The sequence below is a fragment of the Notolabrus celidotus genome, chromosome 16 (genome assembly GCF_009762535.1).
Source record: "Notolabrus celidotus isolate fNotCel1 chromosome 16, fNotCel1.pri, whole genome shotgun sequence".
In the NCBI taxonomy this organism is placed as follows: Eukaryota; Metazoa; Chordata; class Actinopteri; order Labriformes; family Labridae; genus Notolabrus; species Notolabrus celidotus.
In genome coordinates this window covers 32,023,236-32,049,799 of record NC_048287.1, presented here as the reverse complement: position 1 = coordinate 32,049,799, position 26,564 = coordinate 32,023,236, and the positions used below count along the sequence as shown (strand labels likewise).

Sequence of the window (26,564 nt, the reverse complement as noted above, 5' to 3'; positions counted from 1 at the left end):
GGAAACGCAGGCTTCATGCGGAGAGCTGACGAGCTGACGGCTGCGGTCGCTCCGTGACAAAAGACCTCTGTGCCGCTGTTATTTCTGCACTCGCAGGAGCTCAAGGTCGAAGCCGGGAGAGAGAAGGGGAGAGGATGAAAAGGAATTAAAGCAGCCGAGTGGTCTGTTTTGTTTTATTCTGAGTGTTTGTGCAGAGACGCAGAAACCCGGAGGTGCTCCTCTTCTGCTCCTCCTTTATATTCAGGGCCCGTTTTTATGAACTGTGAGGGCAGCAGGGCCGGAAGGGGCCACAAAGACTCAAATTAAAGATGTTCATTATTAGAGTTAATGTTGCTCTGTGGTGTAAGAAATTAGTACTTTATAATCACAGCAGATACTGTTGATAATGAGAGGCCCAGCTCTCCCACTCAGAGGTCACTGTGTTACTCTGAGGCTGTTCTGCACGTCTCTCTGTTCATCAGTTTTATTTGTGTCTCTTTGTGTCTCTTTGTGTCTCTTTGTATCTCTTTCAATCTCTTTGTGTCTCTTTGTGTCTCTTTCTTTGTCTTTGTGTCTCTTTGTATCTCTTTCTTTCTCTTTGTGTCTCTTTGTATCTCTTTCAATCTCTTTGTGTCTCTTTGTGTCTCTTTCTTTGTCTTTGTGTCTCTTTGTATCTCTTTCTTTCTCTTTGTGTCTCTTTGTATCTCTTTGTGTCTCTTTCTTTGTCTTTGTGTCTCTTTCAATCTCTTTGTGTCTCTTTTTGTCTCTTTGTATCTCTTTCAATCTCTTTGTGTCTCTTTGTATCTCTTTCAATCTCTTTGTGTCTTTTTGTATCTCTTTCAATCTCTTTGTGTCTCTTTGTATCTCTTTGTGTCTCTTTCTTTCTCTTTGTGTCTCTTTGTGTCTCTTTGTATCTCTTTGTGTCTCTTTGTATCTCTTTGTATCTCTTTCTTTCTCTTTGTGTCTCTTTGTATCTCTTTCAATCTCTTTGTGTCTCTTTGTGTCTCTTTGTATCACTTTCTTTCTCTTTGTGTCTCTTTGTATCTCTTTCAATCTCTTTGTGTCTCTTTGTGTCTCTTTGTATCTCTTTCTTTCTCTTTGTGTCTCTTTGTATCTCTTTCAATCTCTTTGTGTCTCTTTGTGTCTCTTTGTGTCTCTTTGTGTCTCTTTGTGTCTCTTTGTATCTCTTTCAATCTCTTTTTGTCTCTTTGTGTCTCTTTGTGCCTCTGTAGTTGTAGTTGTGTTTTCGTGTCCATGTGTGGACATCGAGTGCTTTGTTGTGTACGCAGACTCTCTAAGATGATCTAGTCCAGATCTAATCTCTCTAGGTGTAGAGGTGTAGTGGTTTTGGATCAGGACTTGAAGCTTATCGTACCATATTCATCGTGTTGTGACATACTTATCGTACTTTATCATATTGTATCATACGTTATCGTATCGTAACTTACTGTATCGTATAGTACATTATCGTAACTTACTGTATCGTATAGTACATTATCGTAACTTGTTGATCATCACATCATATTTATCTTACCTTATCGTATCGTATCATACTTTATCGGATCGTACCTTATTATATCATCTTATCATTTCTTCCCTTATCTTATTGTAACTAACTTTATCGACGCTATCGTACCTCTTTGATCATTTCACATCATATTTATCTTTATCGTATTATATCGTATGGTAACGTATCATACTTTATCGGATTGTACCTCATTTTATAGTATCGTATCGTAACTTATTATATAGTACATTATCTTATCATACCTTATCGTATTGTAACTAACTTTATCGACGCTATCATACCTCTTTGATCATTTCACATCATATTTATCTTTATCGTATTATATCGTATGGTAACCTATCATACTTTATCGGATTGTATTGTAGCTTATTGTATTGTATTGTATATTAACGTACCATATTGATCGTGTTGTGACATACTTATCGTACTTTATCATATTGTATCATACGTTATCGTATCGTAACTTACTGTATCGTATAGTACATTATCGTAACTTGTTGATCATCACATCATATTTATCTTACCTTATCGGATTGTGTCGTATCGTATCATACTTTATCGGATCGTACCTCATTATATCATCTTATCATTTCTTCCCTTATCTTATTGTAACTAACTTCATCGACGCTATCGTACCTCTTTGATCATTTCACATCATATTTATCTTTATCGTATTATATCGTATGGTAACGTATCATACTTTATCGGATTGTACCTCATTTTATAGTATCCTACCTTATCGTATCGTAACTTATTATATAGTACATTATCTTATCATATCGTATCGTATTGTAACTTCTTGTATTGTATCATACGTTATTGTACATTATTGATCGTCTCGTGTCCTATTTATCGTACCTTATCATACTTGATGGAAAGGAACCTTATTGTATTGTAACTCATTGTATAGTACGTTATCACAGAGTAGCGTATCGTAAAGTATCGTATCTTCATACATTTTTACCTTGTTAGCTGTTCCAAAAGACTAAAGTTAGACTAAACTGAAGTAACTTCCTGTTCTGTGATTATGTGTACAGTCTGGGGTCAGTATTTGACAGCTTCAGTAATTGTAAGGTAGAGTGTTTTCTTCCACGTTAGTTAGACATCATGAAACGCCTTAAACGTCAAAGTGATAACTGCCTGTCGAGTTTGTTTTCATCGTCTCTCTCTTTGCATCTTGTGCCTCTTTAAGGTCGTATTTTGCATCGTAGTGTTCTTTAATGTAATTGCAGTCGCCTCTTTACGTAATGCACCTTTAATACCGAGTCATCCTCTAAAGGTGGAGGTAGAGGCGAGCAGAGAACCCCAGAGGTGAAGCCGAGAGAAATCAAAGTTATTTCAACATTTGAGGAGAAACAGAGTGATGGAGCGATCCGTCTCTCTGCCGCTCTCTCCTCTCTTCATGAGCAGATTTCATCACCGCTGCAGGGACGAGCTGATCGATCCCTGACTGATCGATACCGTGACGTCCAAAAGTTACTCATCTAATATTAATATTTACTGCAATCGATTTCCAAAGCTTGGTGTGAAAGCTCAGCCAAGAAAATCTCCCCTTAATGCATTCGTGTGTGTTTGATAAATGTAGATGGTGTTGATGCTTCTTGAGGTGTGGAAGTCGCTCTAACATCTTCTTATTGTACTCGAGTCAGACTGCCTGTGTTCATGAAACTGACCTGTGATTAAACTAAACTCAAGGTCCAATCAAGGTCAAAGTTCAGAAAACAAAACTCTCACTCAGAGAACATATTCCATCGTGTCCGTCGTCTTCCTCTCTGTTGAAATGAGTTTCTCTTTAACGTGGTCGGGATTTGTCCTTCAGCTCGACGGTAACATACCGTCCTCTCTCAAACACACACACACACACACACACACACACAAACACACACACACACACACACACACACACACACACACACACACACACACGACTCCTCATTCATTTCATGGTTTCCCTGAAGGACGCGGAGGTGTGAGCGCACATATGGCGACAGCTTTGTGTTATTACTTTATTTATTCCTGCGTTCCTCTGAGACATAAACACACAGAGCATGATTACACACACACACACACACACACACACACACACACACACACACACAGAGCACCTCGAACAGAGCATGTGCACAGCTGGCCGTGGTCACTGACAGAGCTCTGCAGATATGTAAGCCGTTAACCACAGAGAGTAACATTTATAATATCCTCCATGAACTGATGAGATCTGAAAGTTGAGGTTTTTGCCACAGTGTCAACAGGAAGAGATGAAATCATGAACAGGACACTGGATATGCTGTAACTCCTGTCCTCTGAACATCAAAAGCGAAACACATCAGATCAATCAGAGATTTCAACCAATCAGGATCAAGCATTTGACCCTTCCAGGTGATTAGTAAGAAGGCCAGGTAATAATCTGATGTTAGCGTATCATAATGTTCGGTATGGAACCGGATAGGACGATCGTATTGGATCTTATCTCATGTCATCATATCACGTTAGATTGAATAAAGATTGTATCTTATGATATATCGTACATTATTGCACCTTATTGTATTGTATCGCATCATACTATATCAGATCGTACCTTATCGTATAGAATCACACCTTATCCTACCTTATAGTATCTTATCGCACATTATCTGATTTTATCATACCTTGTTGTATGTTATCGTATCTTATCACACCTTACTGTGCCTTATCATATCTTATCGCACCTTATCGCACCTTATCGCACCTTATCGCACCTTATCGTACCTTGTCGCACATTATCGTACCTTGTCGCACAATATCGCACCTTATCGTACCTTGTCGCACATTATCGTACCTTGTCGCACAATATCGCACCTTATCGTACCTTGTCGCACATTATCGCACCTTGTCGCACATTATCGCACCTTATCGTACCTTGTCGCACATTATCGTACCTTGTCGCACATTATCGCACCTTATCGTACCTTGTCGCACATTATCGTACCTTGTCGCACAATATCGCACCTTATCGTACCTTGTCGCACATTATCGCACATTATCGTACCTTGTCGCACATTATCGTACCTTGTCGCACAATATCGCACCTTATCGTACCTTGTCGCACATTATCGTACCTTGTCGCACAATATCGCACCTTATCGTACCTTGTCGCACAATATCGCACCTTATCGTACCTTGTCGCACATTATCGTACCTTGTCGCACATTATCGCACCTTATCTTACCTTGTCGCACAATATCGCACCTTATCGTACCTTGTCGCACATTATCGTACCTTATCGTACCTTGTCGCACATTATCGCACCTTATCTTACCTTGTCGCACAATATCGCACCTTATCGTACCTTGTCGCACATTATCGCACCTTATCTTACCTTGTCGCACAATATCGCACCTTATCGTACATTATCGCACATTATCGTACCTTGTCGCACATTATCGCACCTTATCTTACCTTGTCGCACAATATCGCACCTTATCGTACATTATCGCACATTATCGTACCTTGTCGCACATTATCGCACCTTATCTTACCTTGTCGCACATTATCGTACCTTGTCGCACCTAATCGTATCTTATCGCACATTATTGTACATTATCGTACCTTGTCGCACATTATCGTATCTTATTGTAACTAATCCTATCTTATTGCACATTATCGTACCTTATCGTACCTTATGACCATTATCGTACCTTATGCACATTATCGTACCTTATCGTGCCTTATGCACATTATCGTACCTTATCGTACCTTATGCACATTATCGTACCTTATTGTAACTTATCGTATCTTATTGTAACTTATCGTATCTTATTGTAACTTATCGTATCTTATGGTATCTTATTGTAACTTATCGTATCTTATCGTATCTTATCGTACCTTATCGTATCTTATCGTACCTTATTGTAACTTATCGTACCTTATCGTATCTTATTGTAACTTATCATATCTTATCGCACCTTACTGTTCCCTATCGTACCTCATCGTATCATAACTTATCGTATTGTATCGTACCTTATCATATCGTATCTTATTGCACCTTATCGTATCTTATCCTATCGTTTCGTATCGTAACTTATGAATCGTATTGTATTGTACTTTATTATATTGTATTTTATCGTACCTTCTCCTTCCTTCTTGTATCAGATCTTACCTTATTGTATCATCTAGTATCGTATCGTATCGTGTCGTATCGTGCCTTACTGATAATATTAAATCTTATCCTATCGTTCAGGACAGGATGAGATTGAAATGATTTTAATTCTTTGATTTTAAATTCAGTTTTAATATTGAAACTTTTAAACAGAAATCCTTGAGATGAGTTTCTTCAGGAGCTAGTTCTGATCGTTTTAGATATTTTCTCTTTCTGCTGTTTTTTTTGATTTGATCTGTTTCTGAAGAAAAGACGAATCCAAAAGTTAAAGCCTGGAAAATCTCTAAACAGAGAACGATGAGATTCACAGCAGAGATTCTCTCTGACCTCTGAATTACCCAAACACTTCTACAGTCAACATCTCTGGGACATAATCTCAGATTTCAGCTCACAGAAACATTTCTCTCTAAATAACATCGGCCTTTGAGACGATCCTCGGCGTGACTGAACATTACTAATGATGGGAGGCGTCTCAGACTGGACTGTAGAATCTAACAGAGGCACACTTGTCATCTGGATTCTTTAGAGCGGGGTTATTTTTCTAAGGGCTTATGTTCCTCCGCTCGCTGGCTGCTGTTTGTTAGAAGCCTTTTTTCATGAACTCTACATTTCTGCCTTTGTGTGCAGAGCTGCAGAGCACTGCAGAGCCCGGGTCTGAGAGAGAGAGAGAGAGCCATGGAAACAGACAGACTGAGCTTTTATTCACAAGGTTAATCCTCCACATACACTCTCACACAGTTCCATGTTCTCTATTGTTCTACTGCGGCAGAGCGGAGGTGTGAAAAGGCTGCAGTATCACACTCAGTCACATGAAACACCCTGACGTGTGCAGGGATTTCATTCAACATGTGTGGACGGCGTTTAGAGGAGATCAGGATCACGCGCTGAGCCGCAGGAGCTGATCCTGATCACGGGGGTCGTTACAGCTGCTGCTCAGGCTGCTGTTTGGAGGCGCGAAGAGGAATCGATGTTAGGGAGCGAGTTTGAGGGAACTCGCTCTGGACACGAGTTCTGATCGATGCAATAAACTGTGTCCAGTGTGTGTTTCCAATTTGGGTTCATTGATCCGTTTATTTACAGTTCCTGGGGACATTATCTCCAACACCTTATCCAGGGTTTAAGGTCATACCTGGGGTCTTCATTTATAAAAGACTCTTTCCAAACAGAGCAGGTCTAGACTGTACTCTATGTTCTATTATTAACAGAGACCAAACATCAAGACCGGATCAGATCCAGTCCCCTCTTCCAGACAGGACTCAGTCTGATCTCATCTTAATCCACCATGAGCAGAGCACTTTGCAGCATTTAGCAAGTTACAGTGGCAAGGACAAACTTCCTTTAACAGGCAGAAACCTCCAGCAGGACCAGACTCATGTTAGACACACATCTGCTGAGACCGTGTTGGAGAGAGGGATAGAGGGAGATGAAGAGAGAGAGAGATGATAGTGGGGAGACGGATAGTAGTAGTTGTAGCAGCTGGAGTCTGGACCACGTCCACAGCAGCAGAGATCCAGAGGAACCTACGAGACAAGGGAGCTCAGGGACTCCAGAAAGGTCTAAGAAAAGAGAGAAGAGAGGGAGACCAGAAGAAAGAAAAAGAGGAGAAGAAATGGGGAAGGAAGGACAGAAGGAAAGGAGGGGAGGAGAAAAGGAGACAAAGGATGAACAAACAAAGAACAAAGAGAGAGAGAAAGAAAGAAGGACAGCAAGTAAGGAAAAAGGAAAGAGAGAAAGAGAAAGTAAGAACAAAGGAAAGAAAGAAAGAAAGAAGGAGAGAAAGAAAGAAAGAAAGAAGGAGAGAAGGAAAGAAGGAGAGAAAGAAAGAAAGAAGGAGAGAAGGAAAGAAAGGACAGTAAGTAAGGAAAAAGGAAAGAAAGGAAAGAAAGGAAAGAAAGGAAAGAAAGAAAGAAAGAAAGAAAGAAAGAAAGAAAGAAAGAAAGAAAGAAAGAAAGAAAGAAGGAGAGAAAGTAAGGAAAAAGGAAAGAAAGAAAGAAAGCAGGGAAGAAGCAATGACAGACAGACAGACAGACAGAAAGAAAGAAAGAAAGAAAGAAAGAAAGAAAGAAAGAAAGAAAGAAAGAATGAAAGAAAGATAGGATGAATAACAGACCCCAAAAAAGGAATCTACAGCAGAGATCCAGAGGAACCTACGAGACAAGGGAGCTCAGGGACTCCAGAAAGGTCTATGGTTAGTAACTTTAATGGGACAGGCAGAGTTAAAGTGAGAGACAGGCAGAGAGAGGAGAGAGAGGGAAAGACAGGATCCCAGTGTGTCAGTCTAAGCCTATAGCAGCATAACTAAGACCTGGTCCTAGCTTCATGTAGGCTCCGCCCCCTCTTCAGAACTACATCAATCCACCAAACCGTCAGCGTCACTGAGTGTATCTTTAAAAGATAAAAACAAATAAAGATCACATCTTTGGCTCTGATGTGGTGCCGAGTTTGTGTCCTTGCTGAAACCTCGTCCATCCCGTTTGGCTGCGTCGGCGGCGTTTGAGTCTCTTAAAGGCACGGCGCCAGGATTTCAGTTTCTGATGGGCTGTATAGGTGAGCCTGTTAATCAGAGGAGTTACTCTAATCACGCTGCGGGCGCTGATTTACTCTTTACACTTAGGCTTGTTGATAATCTGCCAACTGTGTGCATTCACTCATCGATAAGAGCTTCTGTTGACGGAGACGCCACCCGGGATCACGCTCGCTTTACGAGAGAGAGCGCGAACGCAAACATTTCCTCCTCCGATAAAGAAAAGCTCGTCTTCAGAAGTCGTCGTTGTGTCTATTCGACCCTTTCAGACGAGCTTCAGCTGATAAATAACACCGAACACATCCTGAGATATGAAAAGATTCTCATGGACTAACAGAAAAACCCTGGTTTGAACCGGGTGAATCCTCCCTGCGTTCATAATAAACAGTAAAAGAACAACTCTGATTACAAAGCAGCCGTTCAGGGTCGAGCTGAACATCTGCACGCTCTGCAGAATCACAGGATGAGTGACGGCCCCCGTGCACGCTTTAAAGCTTCCATGAGAGAGTTTTATTGAGTGTGCAGGCTTTGGATGGAAGCGTTGAGCTGTAGCAGAAGCATGCAAGAGGTGAAGGATGAGGGCGGGGCCAGACAGCCGTGGTTACAGTATCACACAGCTGTTATCTTCCTGTGTTATCGTCTGTGCCTAAAAAAGAAAGGACAGATTGGAAACACAAATAACTCCTGAGCTTGATTCTTTGAGGACTTAAAGAGATGTTTGTTCAAAGTCACAGGTGGAGGTGTATAAAATACAACTCAACCCCTCCTCCGTTTTTCATTCCCTGCACACATGTGTGCTAACAAGGAGCTTAGGAGGGAGGCATGCTAGTTGTAGGCTGTCTTAATAAACACAAAGGTCGCTTTGACTCCCCACGTCTGCAGATTTGAAGATCTAGTGGATGATTTTTAGTTTTCATGGATAAGTGCTAGCTCTAGTTAGCATAGCCACATAGCTACATGTTGGTAGCTGTGTACCAAGACACACGTCGACATGCTGATAAATAAAACAACAAGAAACACTAAATCTATGACCAATGGTTCAGAAAGGTCCTGCAGAGGGTTGAAGTAACGCGGGTCTGTGAACAGCCGTGTATATTCAGCCAACATGTAAACCAGGGGTGTCAAACATGCGGCCCGCGGGCCAAAACCGGCCCGCCAGAGGTTCCAATCCGGCCCACGGAATGACTTGAAGTAGTGAAAAAACTACAGAGAAGACATTATATCCATTTTTCAATAAAAGTAACTACTATTTCAAATTTGTCCTCTGGGGTTTGCATACAATCATTGTGCTGCGGGGGGTCCATAATAGTCATCTTTACCTTCTTCATAATTATAGTCTCTCTGTTCTTTTGCAGTAAACATTACACTCTGTGTCAAGTGAATGGGTAACCTGTGTGTTTGGTGTGTTCGCAGCAGGTTTCAGGGCTTTAAGAGTAAAATATTTGGCCCCACTATGAGACTCATCATGGCAATAAATACAACAGCTGTTTTTGTAGAAAGATAATTCATTAAATGTGAACATTTTCAGAATTTACTTGTACTTTTTTGCACTAAAACAAAGGGAAACAGTAAGAGTTGTTGTTACTTATAGGTCATTATGTTATGATTTTACTGGTCCGGCCCACTTCAGATCAACTTGGGCTGTATGTGGCCCCTGAACTGAAATGAGTTTGACGCCCCTGATGTAAACATTAGATCAACGTGCTGGACAGCCGAGGCCACACCCACTTCCTGAGGGGGCGTGGTCAGAGAGCTCATTCTCATTTAAAGGCACAGACACAGAAAACAGCCTGTTCTGAGCAGGGCTGAAAAAGAGGGGTTTACAGGCAGACCAGAATCTGATTTCAAAGTGTTTTTATGAGCAATAAACTTTAAAGACATGTTTTGAGGACCTCTTAGACCAATATATGTTGATGAAGAAGAGCAGAATATGTCAGCTCAGATCAGATCAGACGTATGAAAGAGAGAGATGAAGAGCGATCTGATGGGAGCAGCTGATCTGACGCCGTCACTCATCGCTGAACGTTATCCTTCACTCAGCTGAGAGCTTCTTTCTCTCCGTCATCAAAGTCGAGTTCCCTCGTTCAGCTTATCTGACGATCCGACGCACGGAACACAGAACTGTACGCTTTGATGAAGAAGGCTTCAGGCTGCAGAACTCTTCATCCTCTTCATCCTCACACACTGAACTCTTCATCCTCACACACTGAACTCCTCATCCTCACACACTGAACTCTTCATCCTCTTCATCCTCACACACTGAACTCCTCATCCTCTTCATCCTCACACACTGAACTCCTCATCCTCTTCATCCTCACACACTGAACTCCTCATCCTCTTCATCCTCACACACTGAACTCCTCATCCTCACACACTGAACTCTTCATCCTCACACACTGAACTCTTCATCCTCACACACTGAACTCTTCATCCTCTTCATCCTCACACACTGAGCTCTTCATCCTCACACACTGAACTCTTCATCCTCACACACTGAACTCTTCATCCTCTTCATCCTCACACTGAGCTCTTCATCCTCACACACTGAACTCTTCATCCTCACACACTGAACTCTTCATCCTCTTCATCCTCACACACTGAACTCTTCATCCTCACACACTGAACTCTTCGTCCTCTTCATCCTCACACACTGAACTCCTCGTCCTCTTCATCCTCACACACTGAACTCTTCATCCTCACACACTGAACTCTTCATCCTCTTCATCCTCACACACTGAACTCTTCATCCTCTTCATCCTCACACACTGAACTCTTCATCCTCACACACTGAACTCTTCATCCTCACACACTGAACTCTTCATCCTCTTCATCCTCACACACTGAGCTCTTCATCCTCACACACTGAACTCTTCATCCTCACACACTGAACTCTTCATCCTCTTCATCCTCACACACTGAGCTCTTCATCCTCACACACACACTGAACTCTTCATCCTCACACACTGAACTCTTCATCCTCTTCATCCTCACACACTGAACTCTTCATCCTCACACACTGAACTCTTCGTCCTCTTCATCCTCACACACTGAACTCCTCGTCCTCTTCATCCTCACACACTGAACTCTTCATCCTCACACACTGAACTCTTCATCCTCTTCATCCTCACACACTGAACTCTTCATCCTCTTCATCCTCACACACTGAACTCCTCATCCTCACACACTGAACTCTTCATCCTCACACACTGAACTCTTCATCCTCACACACTGAACTCTTCATCCTCACACACTGAACTCCTCATCCTCTTCATCCTCACACACTGAACTCCTCATCCTCTTCATCCTCACACACTGAACTCTTCGTCCTCTTCATCCTCACACACTGAACTCTTCGTCCTCCTCATCCTCTCTCACTGGTAGCTCTCTGTGTGTGGATCTTGGTGTCGTCTCGGTGACCGTCTTGTTTGTTTGTTGTGAAGTGAAGACACCTGAAAACAAAGCCTGATCCCGACACCGCGGGGAGCTCATGGCGTCTGCATTTGCATATTAATGAAAAATTACCGTGTGACCCCGCAGAGCTCCTCGGCGCTGAGAGCGAGCGGCTTCGTGCGAGAACAGGCATGTCCGCGCCGACACGTGTGCGTCGATCACATCCATCAGACTCATTAACGAACCCGCAGTCGTCTCCGCGGCTCATTTTGAGCCTTTGAATCAATTAAAACCTGATTTCAGATCCGCTGTGGAACCGATTCCACTGCTTCACTTTAAAGTCTCTCAGATGAATTATTCAGGTGATAAGAGAAGACTCCATGTTTCCTCCTCCTGCAGGAAAGTTAGCGTCCATTAGCTCCACCTGTGGACGTCTACGTCGGGTTATTGGCTTCCTTCTTTTCACTCTCCCTTCAGCCTTCACCTGCTCGCCCCGCGCAGCTTTAAGAGCTTTCGATCTGCAGCTGCTTTGGGTTTTTGTGGAGGTGAATGATGGCGGGCTTTGAGAGGGAAAAAGAAGGTTTCAGACGAGAGGATGAGAAGTGGAAGAGATGAAGCGAGGGGGAAATGGAACAAGAGGAACTAACGGGGGGAAAGCTGGAGAGCGGAAAGCAGAGCTGATGGAGGATAAAGAGGAGGAAACTGGATGGATATCAGGCATTAGAGGACAAGGACGAGAGAGCGGAGAGGCGAGAGAGGCGAGAGAGGGAGCGAGTGAGCGATAACGAGGAGGCCCATTTAAATGTCAGGTTCCCTCAGGTAGCTAACGCTGTGAAATGACCTCCGTTTCCACACAATCAAATCCAGCAGAGTGATGCACGAGTGTGAGTACAGTGAGAAGCTGCTTCAAGAGCGCCGCTGGGTTTCTGTTTTATTCAAACGCCGACTGTTTCTAGTGACGAGAGGTCGCAGAGCCGACTCAAACAAATGACATCAGTACAGGCGGTGTAATGAAAGAAACAGCACCCTGTTAAAAATATGCTTTTTCATCGTGACGTCTTTTTTTTCTGCGAACTTTGGAAATGAACTCTCGACCCCGAGGTTGAGGGTCACTGCGTTCCGGATTATGAGCCTTGACATTAACATGAAGTAATCCCACCTGTCACTCAAAGAGGCCACGCCCCTTAATTATACACAACTGTAAGTCTAAACCAAGCGGCAGAGAGACATGAAGTCCATGCAGAGGTGCTAAAAACTGCAGTTCCTCAAGCGTCCACTAGCAGAAACACAGGAAACCACATACACACCCATTCAAAGAAGACGATCTTTAAAGACGACTGAAACAGATATAATCAGTACAGGTGGTGTAATAAAATAAACAGCACCCTTTTAAAAATGTGCTTTTTCATTTTGACATCTCTTTCTTCCACGCTCGGAAATGAACTTGCGACCCCGAGGTTGAGGGTCACTGTGTTCCCACAATAAAGGTCTTAAAATATGAAGCCTATGTAGAAATGTTAAAAACTGCAGTTCCTCAAGCGTCCACTAGAGGCTGGCTGCAGAAACACAGGAAACCACATACACACCCATTCAAAGAAGACGATCTTTACAGCAGAAATAAACATGTTCACAGCCTGGTTCAAATAACAAGTGTAGTCTGAATATCTCATTTCTCTATCGGCACACACTGTACGGGGGGAATTAAGATACTAAACGTATGAGTTTTGCCCAAATAAGGGCATGGCTGACTTGATTGACAGGCAGGAACACTGTAGCTGTTAGCGAGGAGGCTAAAGGCCCGCCTCTTTACCTCACACTAGCTCGACAGAAGTTAGGTTGAGTTCAGCATTTCCAATATGGCACCCACTGACGATCGACTTCAAAACCGATGGTTGACGTCATGGATACTACGTAGCTGACGTAAACATGTGCTTCAAGTATAAACAGGTTTTGTACTGTCCGTGTACAAAGCTGTGAACATGTTTATTCCTGCTGTAAAGTTAGTCATTTTAACATGAGGCTCTATGGAGATTGACCCACCTTAGGGACCAGCCTCCAGTGGACGCTTCAGGAACTGCAGTTGCTGTTTTTTTCCACTTGTTTGAATCGCCTTGAGGTTCTTAAAAGGACCCATTTCTGAGAGATATGAACCAATTTTGAAGTGCTTAAAACTGCAGTTCCTCAAGCATCCACTAGAGGCAGAAACAACGGAAACCACATACACACCCATTCACAGAAGACGATCTTTACAGCAGAAATAAACATGTTTACAGCCTGGTTCAAAAAACAAGTGTAGCCTGAATATCTCATTTCACCATCAGCACACACTGTATGGGGTGAATTTACTATAACTCCTTATTTTTGAAGATGTAAAACTTACGAATTTTGCCCAAATAAGGGCGTGGCTGACTTGATTGACAGGCGGGAACACTGTAGCTGACGTAAACATGTGCTTCAAGTATAAACAGGTGAGTTATGTTTTGTACTGTTTTTGTACCAGGATGTAAACATGTTTATTCCTGCTGTAAAGTTGGACGTTTTAACATGAGGCTCTATGGAGATTGACTCACTTTTGGGACTAGCCTCTAGTGGACACTTGAGGAACTGCACTTTTTGGCACTTGTTTGAATCACCTTTACCTCTTTTCGACCAACGTGAACCGGGTTGTATGTCCGGTGTGGTGCTTGCGCTGGTTTCGGAGCTGGTTGAACCTGCAAACTAACACAGCAGCCATTTGTTTCTCCCCCCGTGGAAGAGTCACGTCATGACGTCAGATTTACGTGACCGCTTTTCCCAGCAGCGCTAGCGTGAACTTTCCCTCACAACAACAACGATGGTGGACAGCAGCAGCTTGTCTCCTCGACCCACCGCTGCTTTGCCTTTGAATCCATCAGTCTCTTTTATTTTGTTCGCTGCAGGACGATGGAGGAAACACGTTTGGTTTGTGTTTTTGATCACGGCAGCCCCGCCCCTCGCCCCTGACGTAAGCGGTTCGGGGTTCTAGACCAGCAAAGAGTTGGAAAGACTCTGGAACCAGTTTCCTCGGCCGGGAGCCGGTTCACTCGCAGCCCAAACACGAAAAACTGGTTCTCAATTTAGCGCCGACTCCAAACCGGCCCTGAAACTGCCTCGGCCGACAAGGGGTACTTGAGTTCCTTTAAAGGTCCCAAATCTCTGAGGGAAGTTACTCTGACAGGAAAGCAGCATCGTTACATGAATTGGTGAACATGTGGTCATTTGAGGAACTGTATTTCCTGTGAGGGACTTCAGAGTGAGGTTTGTGGATTTTGTCAGATGAGCTGATTCTGTCCCGTTCACATGAAGGTCGTTTATCAGATGTACCCTCTGTTATTTGAAACGCCTGACGTGAAGTTTACAACAAATCCTTGGTGTTGGAATTTAAAACGGCTGTCTCAGCGACGTGTTGTCTGTTGTCTTGTTTGTTTGGTGTCCTGCAGGACGGAGGGACAGGCATGTAAAAAGACCTCTCGGCCGCCGCTCTGTGATTGGCCGATAAGTGATCGTTCCTCCTCTCCCTCAAAGACTTGATTACAGCCTCTGTCCACTTTAATCACCGGGAAACGTCTCCTTCACTCACTCTCAGGTGTCACCGCTCGGCTCGGAGCAGGTAACACTTCCTCACTCTGGCGTTGTGTTCAAGGTCACTCCGTCATCCGAGCGCTGATTGTTTCGCCTGATGAGCCGCTCACACGAGACGAGAGAGAGAGAGAGAGAGAGAGGGGACAGAGAACTTTCCCTCGCCCCAGTTTTCTGGAGTGCCCTTGAACGCAGCCCAGCACCACAGAGGTACTTAGCATCTTTTGTGAGGCATATTTTTTTTTTGTATTTGAAATTGCTTTCACGTCTCCTAGCAACAGCATCAACGTAAGGATGCCGAGGGAGCCGGACGCCGGGGCCAAGCGGCGCCGCGCTCGTTTGATTCCCCACAGCTGGAGAGAGAGACGCTCGGAGAGGCTAATGGACGACAAGTGTTACTGTGAGGAGAGGAAGAGGGGGATAGAAAGGTTCACAGACAAAGAGGATGAAGAGGAAGAAAGGATGTGTGTGTGTGTGTTTCAGATCCACACACACATACACACACACACACACACACACACACACACACACACACTCAAATAATCCCGCTCTGATTGACGGGCCGGGCGGTGATTGCAGGAAGTTGCTCCATTGTTTTCACAGTTTTTGTGAATTTGCATCAAAAAACGTGTAAAGTCTTTGGAGCATAGATCAAGGACACACTCTCTGATGTCTGTGTGAGTGTGTGTGTGTGTGTGAGTGTGTGTGTGTGTGTGCTGCATGTTTAAGTATGTATAGCATCATTAATATGCATGTTCAGCTCAGCAACTGCATCCGTGTCATTCCATTTGTCAGTGTGTAAATCCATATTATATGCACATATAACACTCTTTATTAACCATGTGTGTGTGCGTGTGTGTGTGTGTGCATGTGTGTGTGTTATCTGTGAGCTTATTCGACAGTGAGCCCTGGCATTGATGGCGGCTGCCTCAGGAGCTGCTATTGTCAGACCAAGAAGCATAAAATCTGCCCGCTTAATTACCGAAGGAGAGCGGAGGAGAAAAGAGAGAGGAGAGGAGAGAAGGAGGAGGAGGAGGAACACAAATACGGAGCAATTAGTGCGGAGAGGAGACGAAGCCAGAGGTTTGAGGATCCATGAAGAGGAAATAAGTTCCTCTTTGAAAGTCAGAAAGTTGTGAGTTAGGAAAAAAACTCGCTCTCCAAGAGGTCGTGTTGTGTTGTCGTCATGTTCTGTGAAGGAGGTTCAGCCTCGATCGGTGGGTTCACTTGTTGCGACATTGAGTACTGCAGCTCTCTACTGGCAGGCCTCCCTGCATGCACAGTTAAACCTCTGCAGATGATCCAGAACCCAGCAGCACGTCTGGTCTTCAACCAGCCTAAGACAGCTCATGTCACTCCCCTGCTCATGCAGCTACACTGGCTTCCAGTTGCAGCCCGCATCAGATACAAAACTCTAATCATGACTTACAAAGCAGGAACCAAAACCGCTCCAGTTTACCTGGAACCCCTCATCCAGGTCTACTGCCCTTCTCACCTGCTACGCTCAGCCTCTGAAAAGCACCTAGTGCTTCCAGCACATAAGGCCTCAAAATCAAAACCACTAGCTGGACTCTTCTCTTCTGTTGTCCCTAAATGGTGGAATGAATTATCCAACTCCATTCGATCTGCAGAGTCCCTCTCTACTTTCAAAAGACAGCTAAAGACCCAGCTCTTTAGGAAGCACTATGCACTTAGCTAGACTGTTCTCCACTGTTGTCCCCAGGGGCAGATCATGTCTTCCAGCTACAGTTGACTCTCACTGTCCTGCTCTACTCTGGGACTCTGTGTTCAGGTCTGGAGTGACCCAGCACTTGGTACTTTGGTCATTATTGTGGTGATGTTAATTGTTGATGATGATAATGGAAGGTCTTAAATGGTTTGGTTGCTTCATTGTAGATGTTCCTTATTTACTTTGTGCATTGCCTTTACACTGCTTGGCAGTACCTGCACCCAAATGGACTTGAAGCTCTTTGTTCCTCTTACTGATCTTGTTTCCTCTTGTCTAGATCTTTGCTTGTGTTCTTCTTGTTCTCGTATGTACGTCACTTTGGATAAAAGCGTCTGCTAAATGACATTGGAACATTGGAACATTGGAACATTGGAACATGCCAGACATAAAACACAAACAGTCACGTGGGACGTAAGTGTGCTTGAATAATAAGAAACATCTGATTTGTATGATTAATGCGGAGTTCTCCACATCCAATAATTCAGTGAAAAGCAGTTTGAGTTTTCCCAACCTTAGAATCTACTCGTGCATTTCAGAGCAGTGAAGGAGAAGATGCAGGCCACAGATCATGTTGTAAAGTCTGAGTTCACAGGTTGTTACTAGCATGGCGAGTCCTGATGGTAATCAATACATAATGTGTTCTTAAAAAAGAGGTAAGAAAAGCTGCTATCTACAGCCGGAGTAAACCTGGGAAAACACCAACCAATCACTGTTTTTGGGTCCCAAAATTTTAAACCAATCAGATCTTGTCCTGCCGTTCTGCCCGCCTCCTGCAGAGCGTACATTTCCTGTTTGTGTTTTTAACTTTCACTATGAGAATGTTTTGGTGTTTTCTTACCGCTGTGCTGAGGACCGGTTTGGAATCAGTCACCATCATGTGGTCATGAATCAGCGGCGCTCGTGCATGTGAGCATGGGGGGTGGAGGCGTCATTTTGGAGGAGCTCCAAGGGGATAGACGGAAGGAATAGACGGAGTCATGAGGAAATGCTACATTCAAATTCATGCTAGTAAGAGCGCGGATATGCCTAAGAAATACTGATTCAACCTGATTATCGGTTGACCACACATTGTGGAGCCAGCCTCAAGTGGACACTCAAGGAACTGCAGTTGTTTGCACTTCAGCTTGGTTGATACTACTGTGTCGAATCAATGCTGTAGGTCTGTGTAGCCCTTTTTCAATCAATCAATCAATCAATCAATCAATCAATCAATCAATCAATCAATCAATCAATCAATCAATCAATCAATCAATCAATCAATCAATCAATCAATCAATCAATCAATCAATCAATCAATCAATCAATCTTTATTTGTATAGCGCCAAATCACAACAAACGTTATCTCAAGACTCTTTTACAAACAGAGCAGGTCTAGACCTCTCTCTGTTAAATTATGAGCAGAGACCCAACACCAAGACAGGATCAGACTCAGTCTGACCCCACCTTAATCCACCATGATGAGAGCACCTCACAGTATTTAGCTAGTTACAGCATAGGCTACAGTTAGCACAGAAGCCTTTGCATGTAGCCTGACATGCACCTCCCCCAATATGTGACTACACATCAAATTGATGTGGACTGCAAGCCCTGTGATTGGAGAGGACTCTTTGTCTTCTTCTTCTTTTGAAGGACTCTTTATTTGACTGGTTTTGATTTTGCTCTGTAACATACAGTTCAGTCTTCTCTGTGCAGCTCTGGGTAAACTGGGAAATAACTGCTGCTTGAAATACAGGCCGGCCTCCCTAAACATATTTAAACCACTACAAAGTGCACAAGCTTTCATCACAGCAAAGGTCTGAGCTGCGTCGTCTTTATTCACTCTCTGTGCCGGTTCAGGTCCATGGGGACAGATTCCAGTCCATTACGTGTCTCTGCTCTCTGCAGGGATCTTTATTGGTTTCCGTTTTGAGGAACTGCATTCTCTCATGGGGCGGCAGGGACTGCTGAGTTATCTCTTTGCTTCTCAGTCCCTTCTTCTTCTTCTTCTTTGATATATTTACGTGTAGATAATTTGTTGTTTTAATAGAGCTCTGCAGGGAGGAGGGAGCTGCAGGTACAGACAGTCTTTTAGGACTCATAGAATCAAACAGACGTCATTGGGTTTACTGAATCTGGTCCTCATGTTGCTGTCCTTGCGTCAGTGCTGCTCCAGGACTTCAGGTCAGACGTGCAGAACTGCAGGATGACGTTTGTCCATCAGCGTCTGATATTTATGTCACGTTTACTCAACTCATTTTTATTCATATATGACCTTTCATACATTCAAGCATGTCGCCCGAAGAGCTTCACAAAAGAGCAACATCAGAGACAACAGCAATACGTAAAATGGTACAAGGCTAAAATAAGAGAGGAAAGTAATATGAAATACTAAATACAAAATTCAATACATAAAAAATTCAATAAAATCAGATAAATTAAAGTAAGTAATTGCACTAAAATTAATAAATACCAGATAAAAACAATAAATAATTATAATAAAATAAATAAAATCAGATAAATATCAGAAAAATAAAATTAAAAAATTACGATAAAATTATTAAATAGTAGATTAATACAATAAAATAATTATAATGAAATCAATCAGATAAATAAAATAAAATCATAAAATTAAAATCAATATATATATAATTATGAATTAGAATAAAATCAATACAATAAAACCTAGAGTTATCAGAAAAATACAATAAAATCAATAAAATAAAATCAGATTAATACCAGAAAAATACAATTAATTAATTACAATAAAATGAATAAATACTAGATAAATTCAATTCAATAATTAGAATAATATTTATAAATGACAGATGAATACAATTAAATAAATTACAGTAAATTAATAAATTAAAACCAGATAAATACTAGAAAAATAAACTAAAATTATTACTCTAAAATCAATGAAATAAAATCAGATAATTATCAAAAATTAGACTGATTGAAATGAGATAGAATTGAATAAAAATGACGCTAAAACAATTGTTATAATGGTAATAAATTTAGTTGTAATTAATTCCTACTGCTGTTTGGTCATTCGTGTGTTTCCAGCCTCATTGATCGTGTGTCTGTTCACACCATGTGTGTTTAGTCTCTTTCTCAAACTATTAAACTTTTCATCAACCCTTCTATTCGTGTTCTTCCTGTACTTCACCTGTTTCCTGGAGCTCATATTTATATAACACTCACATTGAGCCTCTTTTAAAATGTTCATTTGTAGGACTAAATCCTTCTTCCTTTTCCTCTCTGTTTGCATAAAACCCTGTCTCTTAAATTTGAAGTAAATTGTCCTCATGGCACCAAAACTCCTTCCATTATGATTTAGAAAAGATGGAGGCTGCAGGCTGAAGTGCATTTCTCCTCTGTGTCCATCTTTCTGTGTCTGTTTCCTGACAAATCTAAATGTTATCTGCTCCCTGGCAGTTCGTCCCCTCTGAGCCGTCAAAGTCCACTCCGTCCCCTGAAACTCTGCAGACAAAGAAAGGCCGCCGCTTGATTGAAAGGTCAGCGGTTCAGTCGGTTCAGCAGACTGCATCGTCTGTCCTGTCCCAGTGTCCTTCAGTCCAACTCTCCACAGGCGGACGTCCTTTTATTTCACGCCGCTCCGCCGTGATTACAGATACAAACGATTACAGTTTGAGGCGCTGCCAGATAAACAAAGTTCGTCTCCTGCGTCTTATCGACTGACCGTGCCTCCGGGGGACTTTCACCCACCACATGTTGATCCTGAAAGTGTGTGAATGCAGCAGAAATAACCACCCATGAAAGATGATCACAGAGCCAGCCTCGGCGCTGCAGGTCCAGTGGATTCTGAGAATGAGCCGGTCCAAGTGTGAGGCTCTGAAATGTCTCTAATCCTGCAGCCAAATGTGGACAGCAGCTTGCCAACACTTGGCCTGACAAAACAAAGTCATGGACACAAAAGATCAGAGCTCGTGGTGTGGTTTGGAGACGGCTGGTTCACTCTCCAAACTCGGGCAGCAGTGCAGCCGGTCCGTGACTTTATGCATCAAAGGATGACCCTGAACACACCTCTAAATAAAGCTGTGACAAAGACGACTCTCTGATGTGAAATGACTTTGTAATTTGGTGACTGGTTGGATGTGATGGACGGCTTAAACCTCTGAGATTGAGGTGCTTTTATTTTGAAAACCAAACCTCAAATTTTGCTCCTTTAGGTGCATTTCAACCGGAGGAACTTTACCACGGAACTACGTGCGTTTGGACCGGTGGACCCAGGGTCTAGATTTAGTTCAGGGGTAGATAATCTCCCCCCTATAAGCCCCTGCTAGGGAGGTAGTACTTTTCAAAGGTCCTGGGACTTTCAGGGGGCGGGGCCTGCAATGCTGAACGTGTCTGATTGGTAGATTAGATTATTTTTTATTTGTTCTATCTTTTTTGTATGTGTGTGTACTTTTCAAAAGAAGGAGCTGTGATTCTCTTGATTTAGCAGCTTGTAACAGTAGTCTTCTCTCCTCCCGGTGTTCCGCTTTTAAAAGTGACCCTGTAAACTGGAGACCTTCAGCTGAACGTGTCAGTGTTTGTGGAGTTTACACAGCTGTTGAAACACAGAGGGAGTTCCTGGGAATGCAAACTAGTTTAGTTTTTATTAAGATTTCAAAATATCCTCATCAGATATTTAATGATGGTCTAAAGACGTTTATGAGGGATGCATCCGGCTGAGAGTCTCCAGTTAACAGGGTCGCTGTTTAAACCAAAACACCAGTCGATCTCTGCGATCACGGCTTTTTGAGTTCTAAAGGATTTTAAAGGCGTGTTGAAACGTCTTTGCTACTCGCGCTTATCTCCTCTCACGTGTTGATTCAGTGAATCCATCTGTGATGAAATATAGCACCATCTAAAACAGACCAGCTGAGTCTCTTCATGCTAACAGGCTAACTGTTGTGTTGCTCAGAATGATACCTGCCTGTCCGTCTGCTTCTATGGTGTCATCTGTGATGAATGGCATTCCTCTTTGTTTTACTGCCCTCTACTGGTCTGGTGGTGTAGTGCATTTACTTTTTTTCTCCATACGTCACTGGCCTGATTTACACAATCTACCCGGGACTTCAGCCCGCGTTCGAAACACAGACAACAATGGGGGACCAGGAACCTTTTAGTTCAGGGGAAAGTAGTTCAGGGGGCTAAAAGACCCCAGAACTACTTTAGATTGTGCAATCCATCGTTTTTCAGACCTGATTGCTCTCATATTTGCGTCTGATATTTCTGAACCCTGAGGATGAATCTTAATAACTTTGCCTTACTCTCGATCTTAAATATTAACTTTGACTCGTACACTTTAAAGTCCCAGGGACTAACAGGAGGAGGAAGCCTCTCTGATTTGACCTTTTCAGCCGCCTCACAGATTCAAGTTTTTATCACTTCTGTGAAATTTGCAAACAATCCTCAGTTTGTGATATTCTCTGACGTCTTAGCATTCAGATTTTATTTTAAATCACTCTAGCATTTAGCTAACAGCACCCCTGAGAGCACAACACCTTTATGCACCAGTACTTGCCATTGATTGGTTTGAAGAGTAAATGGATTCCATGTCGAGTTAATTACAAAGAAGCACAGGAGTCTTTTGTTGTAGCTGTCACGTCGCTCTTTGGGAACACATGCAGTCTAACTGTGAGCCGCCTGAGGAACATGTAATATTAACACTGATGATTATGTTCGTTTGAAGGTAGATCAAAAGGTACAAGAACACAGATTAAAAATGTATGCCACCTGAAATTTGTCACATTAAAGGTTTAAAAGGCAAAATTTCAAGGGCAGGTTTTTAACATCAGCTTTGTACGAAACAAGTCCAACACGAGTCTGAGGAGATTTTAACTCGTAAAACATGTTCACACTTATAAGTGTCAAAGCTGAGGGTGCAGCCAGGGGAAAACACCAAAGCCAAGACAGTTACAAGCACTACCATGATTTATCATCCATTCAGGGACCCAAATGCAGACAGTAACAGACAAACTGGTGCAATACAATGATCTCTTGCCAATGCAAACACCAAAATTCAAACAGTAACAGGCACACTGGTGCAATATACACATTTATTTTCCATTCAAGGACCCCAAATGCAGACATACATATATGCAAACTAATGCATTACAATCACTTATACTCACTCAAAGACCCAAATGTAGACAGTAACAGAGAAACCAGTGCAATTCAACAACTTACTGTTTATGCGAAGCCCCAAAGTGCAGACATTAACAGACAATACCATGATTTATCATCCATTCAAGGACTGAAATGCAGACAGTAACAGGAAAACCAGTGCTGTCAGTTGCACATCTGAGAACCCTTAAGTAAACAGATACATGAACTTGATTTAAAGACCCAAACTCCGACAGTACCACTCAAACCAGTTCAATTCAACCATTTGGCCAATATATGGACCCAAATGCAGACAGTAACAGGCCCACTGGTGCGATATAAACATGTATTGTCCACGCAAGGACTCAAGTGCAGACATTAATAGGCAAGCTCGTTTGATAGTGTGATTGACTGTTTAATTAAAGACCCAAATGCAGACGTATATAGGCACACTTATACAATCATTAACTGTCTATTCAAGGACCCTAATGCAGCCAGTAACAGGCAAACTGGTGCAATACAATATCTGCCAATGCAAGGACCAAAATGCAGACAATAGCAGGAAACACTGGTGCTATCTACACATTAATTGTCCATTCAAGGACTCAAATGCAGACAATAACAGGCAAGCTTGGACCAATAAATGGATGTATTGTCCATTCAAGGACCCAGATGCAGACATTAACAGTCAAACAGGTGCGGGAAAGTGATTTATTGTTTATTTAAAGACCCAAATGCAGACATACATGTATATATACAGGAAATCTAATGCAATACAATCATTTACCGTCAATTCAAGGACCCGGATGCAGACTTAAAAAGGCACACTGGTGCAACTCTTGATTTGTTGTCCACTCAAAGACCCTGATGCAGACTGTATCAGTCTAACCAGTTCAACCCAAAGGTTTTTTGGTTTATTCAATGACCCAAATGCAGACAGATACTGGAAAACTAGTGCAATACAACAGTTTACTGTCTTTTCAAGCATACTGTAACAGTCAAAGTGGTGCAGTACTGAGGTTGATTGTCCATTCAAGGACTCAAATGCAGACAGTAGCAGATTAACCAGTCCAATTCAACAATTCATTGTCCATTCAAGGACCCAGATGCAGACATTAACAGTCAAACAGGTGCTGGAAAGTGATTTATTGTTTATTTAAAGACCCAAATGCAGACATGTGTATATATACAGGAAAAATAATGGCATACAATAATTTACAGTCAATTCAAGGACCCAGATGCAGACATAAAAAGGCACACTGGTGCAACTCTTGATAAATTGTCCACTCAAAGACCCAAATGCAGACAGTAAGAGGCAAACCAGTGCATTATTAACATGTATTGGCCCTTTGAGAGCCCTAAAGCAAACCAACAAAGGCAAACTGGTACAACACTTCATCTATTGGTCACTCAAAGACCCTGATGCAGACCGTATCAGTCTAACCAGTTCAATTATAACGTTTTTGTTTATTCTAAGACCCAAATGCAGACAGTAACAGGCAAACTGGTGCGATATAAGCATTTATCGTCCACTCAAGGACGCAACTCTTGATTTTTTTGTCCACTGAAAGGCCCAAATGTAGACAATTAACGATAAACCAGTTCAATTCAACAATTTATTGTTATGCAAAGACCCAAATGCAGACAGTAAGAGGCAAACCAGTGCATTTTTAACATGTTTTGGCCCTTTGAGAGCCCATAAGCAAACCAACGAGGGCAAACCAGTGCAACACTTCATCTTTAGGTCACTCAAACACCCTGATGCAGACCGTATCAGTCTAACCAGTTCAATTATAACGTTTTTGTTTATTCAAAGACCCAAATGCAGACAGATACAGGAAAACAATCCCTTTAAGAGCTCAGAGGTACTTGAATGCAGGCAGAAAGGTGAGGCTGATGAGTGAGCTACAGACAGGTGAGCTGGTGGGGGTTAAAGGTCAGGGCTCTGTAAGGCTGAGTTTAACCCTGAACAGGTGTGTGCATTGAAGAAGAAGGTTTCAGTGACCGTCGTGTGATGTGGATTCACGATGTGGATTCACGATGTGGTTTCACGATGTGGTTTCACGATGTGGATTCAGGATGTTCCCTTTGACTGTTGATGGAGGATGAAGGGTGAATCTGAACTCTCCTCTGCAGGCTGCTCAAACAGACAGCAGCAAACACAGAGACAGATAATGTGTTCGCATCGAGCAATCTGCTGAAACATTTGAGATGAGTGATGCAGAGGGAGACCTTGAACCCTGAGAGCATTATTACATATGTCTATGAATCTAAGCCCAGCTTTCATCAGATGAAAGGCGCGAGTGCAAACCAAACACACACACACACACACACACACACACACACACACACACACACACACTGTCTACCGAGTCGTCACTTTTTCCTACATTTCCTTCAGCAGCTGAAAGCCTTTTTTGATGTTCGCCGTTCCTCCTGAAGAATGCTTTCTGACAGGCAGACGTATAAGCTTGATAAATATTTGATTCCTGTGCCCTTGTGTTTTAAAGCGCAGCAACACAAACAATTCAAAGAGCACCTTGCTCGGCCTTGAGAAATATAAAAGTGGAGATTTAAAAGCAGAAACAAAAAAAGGGTTTGCTTCTGAGGAGGCAGAAAGTGCATCGGAGTAAAACCAACGAAAGGGTACGGATAGTTTCCCTGCCAACGTCTCTCTGCCACTTTAATAACACCGCCCGTCTTTAAGATGTGACATGTGCATTTCATTTTGCATTATTAATTCACTGAGGTTGGATCTTTAAAATAAAGTCTGAGGAAGCCTTCGATCAGACACAAGGAGAGCCAGAAGAAGCTCTCGTGTTTTACAAAATTCAATACAAAACATAAACATCTTTTTAATTGAATATCCTCTATAAGAAATGTTCCCCTCATCAGAGAGTGTGTCCGCTCTGCAGAACATACATCCACGAATCTGATCAGCATGCAGCCGAGCATGGAGAAGATGAAAACTGCAGGGGAGAGAGAGAGGAGGGGAGGAGGAGGAGGAGGAGGAGGTAATAAAGCAGAGAAAGAAATCAAAGAATGAATCGATTAGAAATATGGAGTCCTTCCCTCATCTCTGAGATTTGGCAGACTCCCGGCTGTGTTTTTATGAGCTCAACACAAACAAACACGGGCCGAGGCTGCAGGTATCAAACGGTCCAAACCTCTCTCGTGCAATGAGAGCGCCAAACTCTGAAACACCTGCAGGTAGAATCAGGATTTCACCACATAGGTGCTGTAAGAAACTGGACTCTGGTTCCTTTGGAGCGCCGGGTGCTTTATGACCCGGCAGCAGGAATCCATACCGACCGTAAAGCATTCAGAGCTCTAAAAGCCTCCGTAGTATTTTCAGATCAATACTCTGACACGCAGGAAGCCTCGGATAAGATGAGATATGATCCACTGTCCAGGTCTCAGTGAGGACTCTGGATCAGGTGGACTCTGACCTGTGAAAGCAGTTTATCAGGCATCGAGGGAAGACAAACTAACGGACACGTTTGTCTTTAGATTTCTATCACAGGCAGTCATGAAGACTTGTTCTGATGAAGCTTTTATTCAAGATAGAGGATTTGTAGCTTTTAAGTTT

General features: G+C 42.6%; 1 long non-coding RNA gene across 1 annotated transcript in view; it reads left to right on the top strand.

Annotated features, from left to right (window-relative positions):
• LOC117827629 overlaps positions 1-20,935 on the top strand; it is an 82,662-nt gene extending 61,727 nt beyond the window's left edge. Inside the window, exon 3 of the long non-coding RNA XR_004634247.1 lies at positions 20,300-20,935. This is a non-coding gene — a long non-coding RNA (uncharacterized LOC117827629). The remainder of the gene's footprint in view (positions 1-20,299) is intronic.
• The last annotated feature ends 5,629 nt before the right edge of the window (positions 20,936-26,564 follow it).